At 33.8% G+C, this 12,590-nt stretch overlaps 1 protein-coding gene and 1 pseudogene across 1 annotated transcript in view; one reads left to right on the top strand and one right to left on the bottom strand.

Annotated features, from left to right (window-relative positions):
* The window catches only part of DISC1 (DISC1 scaffold protein), a 534,778-nt gene that overhangs the window by 400,893 nt on the left and 121,295 nt on the right, over nucleotides 1–12,590 (top strand).
* LOC141513304 (small acidic protein pseudogene) lies at nucleotides 5,405–5,795 on the bottom strand (annotated as a pseudogene).

Below are 12,590 nucleotides of genomic sequence, written 5' to 3'. Positions count from 1 at the left end.
TAACCCCTCAAATCTTTTTTTTATTTTAGTGTCAGATAAGATTTTTTTTGCTTTAAAATAATCAATAACAGTAATAATTGTACATAAGATGCAAACATTTTTATATTATAAAAAATAATAATAGCAATGATGTTGATAAATTTACTTTCACATTTAAGCTAATCCTTTCACAATTTATAAAGAACTTCCCTCACAGCAATCTTATGAAGTACAAAATAATGATAGCTCTATGTTTGACAAATCACTTTCCTTATAAAGAGCCTATGAAACAAGTACATTATTATGTTCCCAACTTTTAAATTCAGGGAAACTGAGGTTCAGAGTAATTTATTTTTCACAATGGTACACAGTAAATAACAGAGCTTAGGATCAAAGCCTGGTCTCTGAAACTAGTATTCTTTCAACTCCACCATACTAAGAGGATTAGTTATGGATCTTGATGTGATTTCCATACACCAATTGGAAAACTGTTCTGTTCTTAAAGTCTAAAATTTTATTCCTTACTCTGTCATTAAATTGAATAATGGCAGTTTACAATCAGAGGGTGTGGTAGGGTTTAAGGCTGAAAGGAACTGTTTTAGAAATCTAGTCCAATCTCCTCATTTTACAGCTGTTGAAAATGAAGCCCAGCAACTTGTCCAGGTTTCATGGGTATTGTCAGTCATTCCTTGAATCCCAATCTTCTGATTCCAAATCCAATGTTTCTTCTACTACCCTAATCAATGAGTATGCACGCGCGCGCACACACACACACACACACACACACACACACACGTATTTTCATAAATATATACTTATCTATCTAAATATATATATGGCGGGTATATAAATATATATGTATATATTATATATACAAAATATATACATATATAATATATAAACATAGGTATTTGATTTATGGAAGACTGTAGGAATGTAAAACTTCTAATATTTAATCTTGGGTAAGTGAAATTAATAGAATGTTATGACAGTTAAACAGCAAGAAAAAAAAGTTAACCAAAATTCCAAGCGACAACTCTATCAATTGCATGCATTAGAAAGCAAGAATATAGTCATGGTCTACTGCTATGAGCAGGGAGGACTGCTGAAAGTTATTGTGTCTTTTTATTTAGCTAAAACATTTGGTGAGGGTCCATGTGTGGGGAACCTGCTGGTAAGAAGCTGCTTTATAGGGATCGTGTTGGCTTTCCACTGACCTGCTTTCTCTAACTGATATGCTTGTATTTTACTTTTTTGTCATTGAATAGTGCTGATTTATTAAGCTGTGTGTTTCAAGGGCATTGTGAGATTACATGTAAGGGCAGGATGGAGCTGGGAAAGTGAGAATTACTGTATCAGATCATATCCAATTAAATTGTGACAGGCACAGCAGGTGAAATTGGAACTTGGGGTTTATCTTTTATGTAACATAAGCACTCACTATCTATCAACTGGCAAGGAAGTTTAAAGCAAGTTTGGTCTCCCAGAGCATCTCCCTCCCTCTTTCTCTGTTTTCCCTACCTCACTCCCCACAAAAGGAGTCATTTTTTTTTAAATTGACATTTGTATCAGGAATAATAAATCCTTGAGAGGTAATATCTAATGTTCAAAGTTATCATGGCAATGACATTAGAATGAAGAACACTGCTTCTAATCACTATCTATTTTTAAAAAGTATTTTATTTTTTCCAGTTTTTTCCAATTACATGAAAAGACAATTTTTAACATTTATTTAAAAAAATTGAGTTCCAAGTTTTTCCTCTCTTTCCTCTCCCAAAAGGGTAAGCAATCTGATATAGGTTATATACATGTAATCATGTAAAACATATTTCCATTTTAGTCATGTTGTGAAATAGATCAAAAGGTAAAAAAAACACAAAAATGAAATGAAAATGGTATGCTTCAATTTGCATTCAGACTCCATCAAATGATTTGCTTTTGAGCTTCACTTTAGCAACTAGATAAAACTTTTTGCAACTGATAGATAAATATGAGCTTGAAAGTTTACTAGGGTTTTTTCCTGTTTTGAGTGTTAATTTTTTTAATAGAAATCTATAATGAGTGGATTAAATATTATAGGTTGGAATAGGACTGGATTTTTTCTATTATTTGGAGACTGTGTGGTCTTTTGAAACCTGCCAGGAAAAAGAGTTGTAAACTGATAGAGATGTGCATGCAGCACTTAACGGAAAAACTGGGCAGGGAAAGTTGCCCACTCTCTACAGTAAATCCTCAAGTATCTGTTGTGGATGATTATCCACAGTCATTATTTAACCCTAGGCATTTTCCCTCTTACTACCTAAGGCACTTTGGGGTTGCCTTCCCTGGCATTCTATTGTAAGATATCTAAAGATAGATATTTAGATATCTTCTAGCACTCCTTGTACAAATAAAAACATGCATCCTCAGTATGACCATAGCTGAGGTCATGCTGGTAGAAAATGGCATTTTCAGTCCTCTGACTCCAGAGTAACTTGTATTCTAGCAAACCACAGGTGTGCTAGTGTTAAAAAAAAAAACATTTTGAATATGAGCCAAAGGAAAATACAATTGGGGAGATGTCTGCTGTTGCACACAAAGAGAAAGCAGTAGCAACCAAGAATAACAGGGATTCTGGAACCTTTTAAATGATTTATGCCTTTTATTCCTTTTCATTAATGTGGATAATAAAAAATGGGCAGTGGGGGTGGTGGTGGCTAGGTTGCACAGTGGATAGAGCACCGGCCTTGGAGTCAGGAGTACCTGAGTTCAAATCTGGCCTCAGACACTTAATAATTACCTAGCTGTGTGGCCTTGGCCAAGCCACTTAACAAATTAAGAGACCAGTGTTCAGATCCTGACTTTGCAGCTTGTACTGTGTGGGTTTGCTCAAATGGCTTTATTCCCGTTTTTTAAAAATTATAAATAATTGAGATAATATGCTTAGGAGTGCTTGAAAAATGCTAAAGCAATTGTTTTGAAGATAAGGAATATTGGAAGAGTTTATATGCTCCATATGATAATATGTACTCTCTAAGGGCCCATTTTATCTTTTTGTGTTTATTTTTCTTCCTTTTACAGATCTTTCATCCAGATTAAAGAGCATTTAAGAAAAGTCAAAAGTATTAGATCTTATCCTATAGTTCTGGGTTGGAGTTTGAAAACATAAGTTTGAATACCCTATGCTACCACTGACTAATTGTGTCTTTGGGCAAGTTATTTTTTTCTCTCTGTAAAAAAGGGGGATTGGACTAGATGACTTCTAAGTGTTTTCTAGTTCTACATCTACGCTATTATGATCAATGGTGAGGAAGGTACCCTACCATGTGGTAGGGGAAGCTAGATGGTACAATGGATAAAGCACTGGCTTTGGAGTCAAGAAGATGGAAGTTCAATCCCAGCCTCAGACACTTGACACTTAGTAATTGTGTGATCTTGGGCAAGTCATTTACCCCAATTGCCTCGCATCCAGGGCCATCTCTAGTTGTCTTAATACATATCTGACCACTGGGCCCAGATAGCTCTGGAGGAGAAAATGGGGCTGGTGACTTAGCACAACATCCCCTCACTCACATCAAATCCATGAACTTATCATGGTATCAACTCGCTGATGTCATGGTCTTCTTTGAGAATGAAGGACAAATATCATCACCATTTGGCAATATAATGTCCTGCACCTGCAATGATTAACATTATTTTTGGAGGAAGGCACAATGGAAAAGGGGAATATAAGGGGCCATCCTACAAGTTAATGATAGATCATGCCTAGGGAGATCATCTAGAATAGATACCTTGGAAGCTTTAATTGAATAATAAAGAATATATAGAGAAGAGACCAAATAACTGTAGGAGTCATGAATCAGAGAATGAGGACCAATATTAAGCAAAAAATGAAGATAGATAATGAAAAGAATTGAGAGAAATTCTTTTTTGGTAAATGAATTTAAATGAAATTTTTAAATGAATTAAAAAAACTAATGAACAGTACTGGTGGAAGGGAAGGAGGAGAGGAAGAAAGAATCTACTTGACTGAGAAGAAAAAAAGGAAAAAATATATAGGAGGATAAAAAGAATTAATAAATAAAACCTTAAGAGGAAAGGGATAACAAAAAGAGGAAATGAGTGAGAGGAAGAGAATCAGTAAGAATCACTTAAAAAAATTAAGGTAAAATAATTAAAAGGAAAAATACTATGTTTAAAGAAAGGGGAAAGTTATAACTTGAAAAAAGGTCCAATTTTAGAGACAGAAGAAAAATATAAACCTGATTTTTAAGAATTTGAATATCAAAGGTTTAAAATGAAAAGGAGAGACATTGGATAAGAAAATTGTGATGTACTGGTTATAGATAATGCTTTACTTTTAGTTTTAGATAAATACTACTTATCATTTTAAGAAAAACTTCATTTGTTCCTGTAGTTTCTAGGGTTTTTAACAGGAATATGCTTTATTTTGTCAAGAGTTTATCTGCATATATTAAAGTAATAAAAGTAATTTTCTTTTTTTTAGTAGTAGTCAATTATAATTAGTTTTTTCCCTGATGATGGACCCATCTTTGTATTTCAGTCTGATCATAGAGTAAAATCTATGTGATATATTACTGTGGTGTCCTTACTAAATTTTATTTTAAAATTTTGTGTCAATGTTTATTGGAGAAATTAGTCTGTAGCTTTTTCCCCCTTTGTTTTGACTCTCTGGCTTAGGTATCAAGATCATTTTTTATGTCATAAAAATAATTTGTTTGATCCCTTCCTTGTTTATTTTTTTATCTTTTCATACAAATTATATAAGCAATATTAGAATAAACTGTTTTAAATATTTGGTAATATTCATTTGTAAATCCATCTTGTTTTGTTTTGTTTTTCTCCCCATGAGAGTTTATTCATGACTTATTCTACTCCCCCCCCAATATAGTTACTTAAGTATTTTATTTCCTATTTTGTTCATCTGTCCATTTTATATTTTTGGAAATATTCATCTATCTCATTTAGATTGTCACTTTTGTTGGCATGCAACTGAAAGAAATAATTAATAATAATAATTGTTTTTATTTTTTCCTCATTGGTGGTAATTTACCTTTTTCAATTTTTTTAAATGTGAAAGGGAGCTGGGAATCATATTTATTTGCCTTTTATACACTGAAACTTAAATTTTATAAAATTGGATATAATCATGCCCATAAAATTGTAATCCATGGCATCTGAAGGGTAGCTAGGTGATTCAGTGCACTGACCCTGGAGTCAGGACCTGGGTTTAAATATGGCCTCAGACACTTAATAATTACTTAGCTGTGTAACCTTGGGCAAGTCACTTAACCCCATTGCCTTGCAAAAACTAAAAAAAAAATAGAATACAAAGATCTGTGCTAGAGAAGCAGTCCTCCTCTGTGCATTATAACAATACTTTGAATACAAAGACTAAAACTCTCAAACATCTGAACATTTTGAGTTAGGAACCACTGTATTTAGCAAACATCTTTTTGTTGCTCGCTGCATCCTTCTTAGCTTTGGGGTCCTCCACTAGTTCTTCAGCAGACTCCTCTTTCTCAGACTGAATCACTCTCAGGGTCCGCTGGACTTTCAGGGTCAGGTGAATCATCATCATTATCGTCATCATTTCCAGCAGCATCACCTTCCCCATCAGGATCCTCTAATTCACTGAAGACAAGTCCACAATGTCGCCAATATCTCCCTGATGATTTACTGTCCATACTCTGTTGATACTGTGCCAACAGTTCTTCATTCATTTTCTTATCTTCTTCCCGTGCTCTGAAGTGTGATGTTGACCTATGGTCTCCTATAACAAGACGGGCAGTGTGTTCTTTCTTTCCAGCTCCCATTAGTCATAAGAACTTTTGTTTTCTTTCTTCAATGCCCAGATCAGCTGCCTCCCAATTTCTAGATCCAATATTGTTGTAAGGGGAGCCTGGGCACTTCACCCCATCATTCGGGTGGGACCCTTGCTGGCCACACTCATCCTCCCACCGACTTCACCAAGGGGAGCACCGAGACTGCCCACTGCTCCCCTCCTCTGCTGCCGGCTCCTACAGCCAGCCGCAGCAGCCCAAATTCACCTTTTTTCAATTTTTGATGTTGATACTTAGATTTTTCTTTCTTTTTAAAGATCAAATTAATAGTTTATTTTATTGCTTTTAAAAAATCTAGTTTTATTAATTTATTTTATAAACTTAATTTTATTAACCTTTTCTTTGATTTTAAGAATTTTTTGTTCAGATGTTTGAGAGTTTTTGATATTTTGTTTTTCTAGTTTTTTAGTTGCATAATTAATTTGTTGGTCTGTTCTTTATATCCATTATTAATGAAAGAGATTTATTAGAGATAAAAGTTTTCCCCAAGTACTGCTTCAACTGTATCACCTAAATTTTCATGTTATTGTCTCATTGTTGTCAGTATTTTAATGAAATATTGATTATTTCTATAATTTGTTCTTTGATCCATCAATTCCTTAGGGATTAAGTAACTTAGTTTTCAGTTAAATTTTAATTGTTGGTTCCATGGTCTTTTATTGAATGTAATTTTCATAGTAGTATAGTCAATGAAAGATACTGTTAATATTTTTGCTTTTCTGCATTTGTTTGTGATATTTTTTAATGCCCTTATTCATGAAAATGCCATGTGTTGCTGTGAAACATATATATATATATATACATATATATATATATATATTCTTTTCATTTCCATTTAATATACTTTGGAGATCTATTAAAGCTAAGTTTTCAAAAATTCTATTTGGGTCCTTAATTTCTTTCTTGTTAATTTTTTTTGTTCACTTTATCTTGGTCTGAGAAGGACAAATTGAGCCCCCTACTATTACAGTTTTACTATCCACTTCTTTTTATAATTCATTTGACTTTTCCTTTAATAACTTAAATGTCATACCATTTGGTGCATATGTTTAGTATTGATATAAATTCTTTATCTTTGACATCTTTAGCAAAAGGTAGTTTCTTTGTATATTATCTCATTTAATTGTGTCTATTTTTGCTTTTTTCTTTGTTTGAGATCATGATTGTTATATCTATTTTCTTGCTTCAGTTGAAGCATAATAGATACTGAACAATTTTAGATTTCTATTTCAAGTGTATTCCTTTTAAAAAAATATAATGTTGGGGTGGCTAGGTGGTGCAGTGGATAGAGCACCGGTGCTGGAGTCAGGAGTATCTGAGTTCAAATCTGACCTCAGACACAATAATTACCTAGCTGTGTCCTTGGGCAAGCCACTTAATCCATTTGCCTTGCAAAAAACCAAAAAAATCCATAATGCTGAGTTCTGATTATTAATCAATTCATTCAGGTAAACTCTTCTATTTTATGGATGAGCTCATCCCATTCTCATTCACAGTTATAGCTAACTTTATTTCCCTCCATCCAATTCTCTTGTACTTCTTTTCCCCCCATCTGTTTATTAAGAATCTGTTCTACTTCTGAGTAATTCCTACCCCCCCCCGCCCCGTTTCCCACAATATCTCTTAAACTCTGTCTTTCCTATTTTACATTAGATAAGATATATATCTATGTACATAGGTGCATGTCTATATAGGTATATAAACATACATATGTATTTCCCCTTCTTTGATCAGTTCAGCTGAGAGTAAGATTTGTGTTTTCCACTTTTCCCATTATTCTCTTCTCATTGCATGAACTCTTCTTTGTAAACCCATTTATGTGAGATAATTTTTCTCATTCCTTCTGTCCCTTCTCCTTTTTCCTTAGTGAATTTCACTTTCTCACTCATATTTTTTCTTTTTCAGATAATCCAAACATAAGAGAATCAAACCTAAGCCATCTTTGTAATTGGACTCCCCCTATTCCTCTGGTCATGATAAAATTTTGAGGGGGTTACATTTTCCATTTCCTTATATAAGGATATTAAAAAAAAACTAGAAAAACAAAATACCAAAACAAGAATGTTTATTCCCTTTTGATTTCTCACTCATATTTATTTGTTTATGTCTCTCTTTATTCTTCCTGTTTTTATGTCAAATGTTTTACTCAACTCAACTCTGGTCTTTTCATTAAGACTATATGGAAGTTCTCTTTCATTAAATGTCCATTTTCTTTAATAGTATTAATTTAGTTTTTTTCTGTATTGGTTATTCTGGACTGTAAGTTTAGATCTTTTGCCTTCCAAAATATCCTATTCTGAGTCTTCCATTCCTTTGTAATGGTAGCTGCTAAATTTTATGAGGCCCTGATTCTGGCTTCTCAGAACTTGCATTATTTCTTTTTGGATGCTTGCCATTTTTTCCCCTTGACCTTAGGAACTCTGGACTTTGCGAATAATACTCCTGGGAATTTTCATTTTTGAGGTTTCTCTCAGGAATTGATAGGTGGATTCTTTCTATTTCTACTTTGTTCTTTGGTTCTAAGATACCTGAACAGTTTTCTCATATGATTTCTTGAAATATGATGTTTATCTGTTCATGGCTTTCAGGTCCAATGATCCTTTAATAATCTCACCTTGATCAATTTTCTAGGTCACTTTTTTTTAACTGTGATATTTCAAATTTTTTTCATTACCTCCTCTGCAGTATTTTTTTTTACTTTGTTTTCATATTTCTTTATGTGTCTCATTTTCAACATGCATCATTCAGAGTCATTAGCTTTTATTTGGTCAAGTCTAATGTTCAAAGAGTTATTGTCCTCTACAAGATGTTGTGCTTCTTTTTCTAAACTCTTAATTTTTATATCTTTTTTTTAAACTATACTTTTGTCTCTTCCATTAGTTCCTCTACTGCTCTCTTTGATTTTTGAGGTAATTTTAAGTTTCTTTCAATCTCCTAAGAATTTTCTTTGGATTGTATCCAAGATTCATTTTTTTCCTTTGAGGTTTTGATTATAGATTTTTTGAGTCATTTTCTTTTTTCTGTGTTTGCGCCTTTAATTTCTCTATCACCATACTAGATATTTAGAGTCAGGGTTTTTTTTTTTGGTTCATTTTTTCAACCCACCTCTTAACTTTGGACTTTATGTTATTGTTGCATTCTGTATACTTACTGGGAAACAGAGCAAATCTGGCCTGGTTCTGACCTTTTATGTCCTTCTGTTTTTTTCATAGCTCTAGCTGGCAGCCTTCAAGATTTCAGAGGCCTTCATGTGATGTGATCCAGGGAGAGTCTTTCCACTGCCTTCCTAGACTGAATTCTGCAAGTTTCTGATTCAGGCATTTCTGGTTAGGAGTTTCAATAGACTGCTTCTGAACTCAGCCACTATAGGCCCTCAGGAGGTTTTACAGGTTCAAAGCAACTGAACTTGTGGTTCCCATTTGGACTGAGACTATAGACTATGTTCCTGGGACCAGAGCCATACAGCTACCATTTATTTGTTCCCAGAACTTGTCTCATGTGGAGTATATAGTTAGGGTCAAAGTTCACAACTACTTCTCTCTTTCCTGGATCCCTGACTCAGAAATGGGTAGTGGGCAACAGAGCTGCCAGATGGCATACATTTAAATGAACTAAAGATCTTGCTATCAAGTCACTCTGCATTCAAATGCAAAACAAAATAGCTTTGCTGATTTTTTAAATTTCTGAGAATTCCATTGGGTAACTCCTTTTCCCTTCATCTCCTTTGTTTAGCTAGAAGTTCCATTAAAATAAAGCTAATTTTATTCAAATTGAGCCATGAGGTCCCTTGAAATCTGATAACTGTTTTCCTCTGAGAAGATGAAGCTGTGTCTCATTTTCAAAATGCATCATTTGGGAGACTTTTGTTTAGTTCTGGAAAATGTCTCATGCTCAGTCAGTATTCAATAATCGATGATTAAGTGAGGTGCCCTTTGTGGCCCTCTCTTCAGGTCTAGTATAATACCAAGGTCCCTGTGGTCATTCTATTATTAATTGGTGGTGGTGGTGATGGGGTTCCCAGAAGTTACTTTGTTAATTTAATAGCATCAGCCTGATTATTTCTCATTTCCTGCATTATCAAGACAGAAAATTGAACCTTCTTATTGTATAAGTAAAGGAAATAATACAAGGAAAACTTTTTGTCCTTGCCTCTACTTAGTCTGGTCGAACTTTTAATTTTTGCTGAAAATGATATTCTTTGATGGGGGGGTATGAAAAGGAAAAATTCATATTAGTTTTGCAGTTTCATGTACAGTCATTTTCCCCCAATCTATTCTGCTAGGTTATGAAAATGTTTTTTAAAGGTAAGAATAAAATAAATAAAATTACATAAAAAGAAAGATTGAGCTACAATTACATTTTAAGTACTGGAAAGCAAAGAAGGAAGAGACAATCCTACCTTTGAAGAACAAGATGCTATAAAAGAAATGTGACCAATAGAAAAATATGAAGTAGTGACTGCTAACATGTCCAAATAATAACAGGAACCTGACCTTTTACCAATAATGAAATCAGGATTCTTGAGCCAGTACTGCCATTAACTGGTTGTGAAACAATGAATATCAATTCACTTGTCTGAACTGCAGTTTATGCATTAGAAAATAAGAGGTTTGGAAATAATAGAGTTGAGTTGAAAGAAATTTAAAAATTTAACTCTACTAGGAAAGAAAACTTATGAGAGAATTTAGGGCTTTCCTTGAGTCTTGACAGCTTTAGGTACAATTTTCATTGCTATGACTCTGCATGTGTCATCCTTACTCTCTAGTTAGGCTATCATTTTTCATGTCTTCATTCCTCCTACCCCACGAGACTAGACTTTTCTTCTAAGCCTCAACTGGGACAATGCAGGATGATCCTGGATTGTCATTCTGTGTGGTATTTCTCTATTCATGTTGAGGAATTTGTATTTGAATCTAGGGGGAGTTTACTGAGTAAGGGCAGGATATTGTTAGACTTGTATTTTAGGAATATTACTTTGAAAGTTTAATGGTTGATGGGTTACCTAAGGAAAAGTCTTTAGGCAAGGATACCAATTAGGTATAAAACTTACCCTCTCTGAAGCTTAGTTTTCCCATCTGTAAAACAAGAAGATGAACTTAGTATCTACATTTTTGTTCCTAAACCTATGATTTTCTTAAATCATTGGGGTGCTTTGCTTTTGTTTGTTTTCATATGGACCTGTGGTTTCAATAGGATAGGGAATTTTTGGTACAGAAACTGCCTCTACTAATATATGTTATCAATGCTTCTGAAATTTATAGTTTCAAAATGAAAGAGGAGGAGAATAATCAGTTAATAGAACTTAAGATATGCCAGTACCTATGCTAAATAAATGCCTACAAATATTAGTTCCTTTGATCCTTATGACAACCTGCAACTTCCTTTTCACTTAGGAATTTTCTAGATCCTCAAACCTGTTCTTTTTTCAATTTTATATTTAAGAAAATTGAGGCCAGGTAGTAAGTGTCTGAAGTCAGATTTGTACTCTGATCATTCTGACTTTCGATCCATGTCTTTTCACTGTATCTCCTGGCTGCCAATAAGAGCTGCTTGGAACACTGGGAGGTTGAGTTGACTGGAGTCTCAGGACTACCAGGATTAGGAACCAAGAGTGAATCTAAGTTTTCCTGATTCCAAAGTCAACTCTAGCTCCCCTCTGTCACAATTTCTTACAATACTAAAGTATTAGAAAAACTGCTACTTCTTGCTGTTCTTCATACATAATACTCCATATTTCATCTTTTGAGGATTTTCACTGGCTATGCCTTATACCTAGAACTTTTTCCCTTCTAAGTTCCATCTCCTGATTTTTCTGACTTCTGTCAAATATCAGATAAAATTTGTCTTCTCTCAGTCCCTAATCTTAGTACTTTCCTTTTGAGATGACTTCTACTTTATCTTGTCATCTTGCATATGTTTGTACATGTTGTTTGCTATTAGAATGCAAGCTCCTTGAGAGTAGGGATAATCTTTTACCTTTCTTTGAAATAAATGTTTATGGACTTGATTTGATTTGATCCGATAAGATTTCTGTTCACTTCAAAGATATATCTGCACCAGCCTAAATGGTCATTGCTATATCTCTGTAGTCTGTAAAGTATTTCACATTATTGTGCACCAATTTTATTATCACATAGACCTGGCTCCAGACTTACTAAAACAAATGCTTCCCTTCCTATTTGCATTTCCCTCACATAATACTTTGCTTTGCAACTCTCTAATGTATTTATGAGGTAATCCTGTATATTATGGCTACCTGTGTTGTCATTCCTTTGTTCAAATGAACACTTCATAACAATAGGAAGGATATCTTACCTAAACTTCACTAGCAGCCTGGATCGTGAGTGAACCTGTACTCAGCAGGTTCTTATTATATTTTTATTGATTGGATGAATGAATGAATAAATGATTAAAATGAGGACAGGGATTAAGGCAACTTCCCTCTAACTTAGGAATTTTCTAGAACCTCAAAACACCACTGATTAGTATGTTCTTTTCACCCTCATCTCCATTGACCTAAATGACCTGTCCTTTTTCCATTGAGCCCTAAAATTTATACTCATGACATGCATAATTCTGAAATCATCATCTTAAAGGTAAAATTAAAGTGAAAAGCATGAGAGGATTTATTGAATAGTTTAAGAAGAAAGAAGAAGGAGTAAAAGGAAGAAGGAAAGAAGAAAAAAAGATCAGATTTTCATGAGTTCTAGGTCACCATTGTTTTCCTATATCCAAGGTGTAGCTATTCAATAAACATTGACTTAGGAG

This window comes from Macrotis lagotis, chromosome 2, assembly GCF_037893015.1.
Source record: "Macrotis lagotis isolate mMagLag1 chromosome 2, bilby.v1.9.chrom.fasta, whole genome shotgun sequence".
In the NCBI taxonomy this organism is placed as follows: Eukaryota; Metazoa; Chordata; class Mammalia; order Peramelemorphia; family Peramelidae; genus Macrotis; species Macrotis lagotis.
Note: the sequence above shows the minus strand (reverse complement) of the source record. Positions and strands in the feature narration are given on the sequence as shown.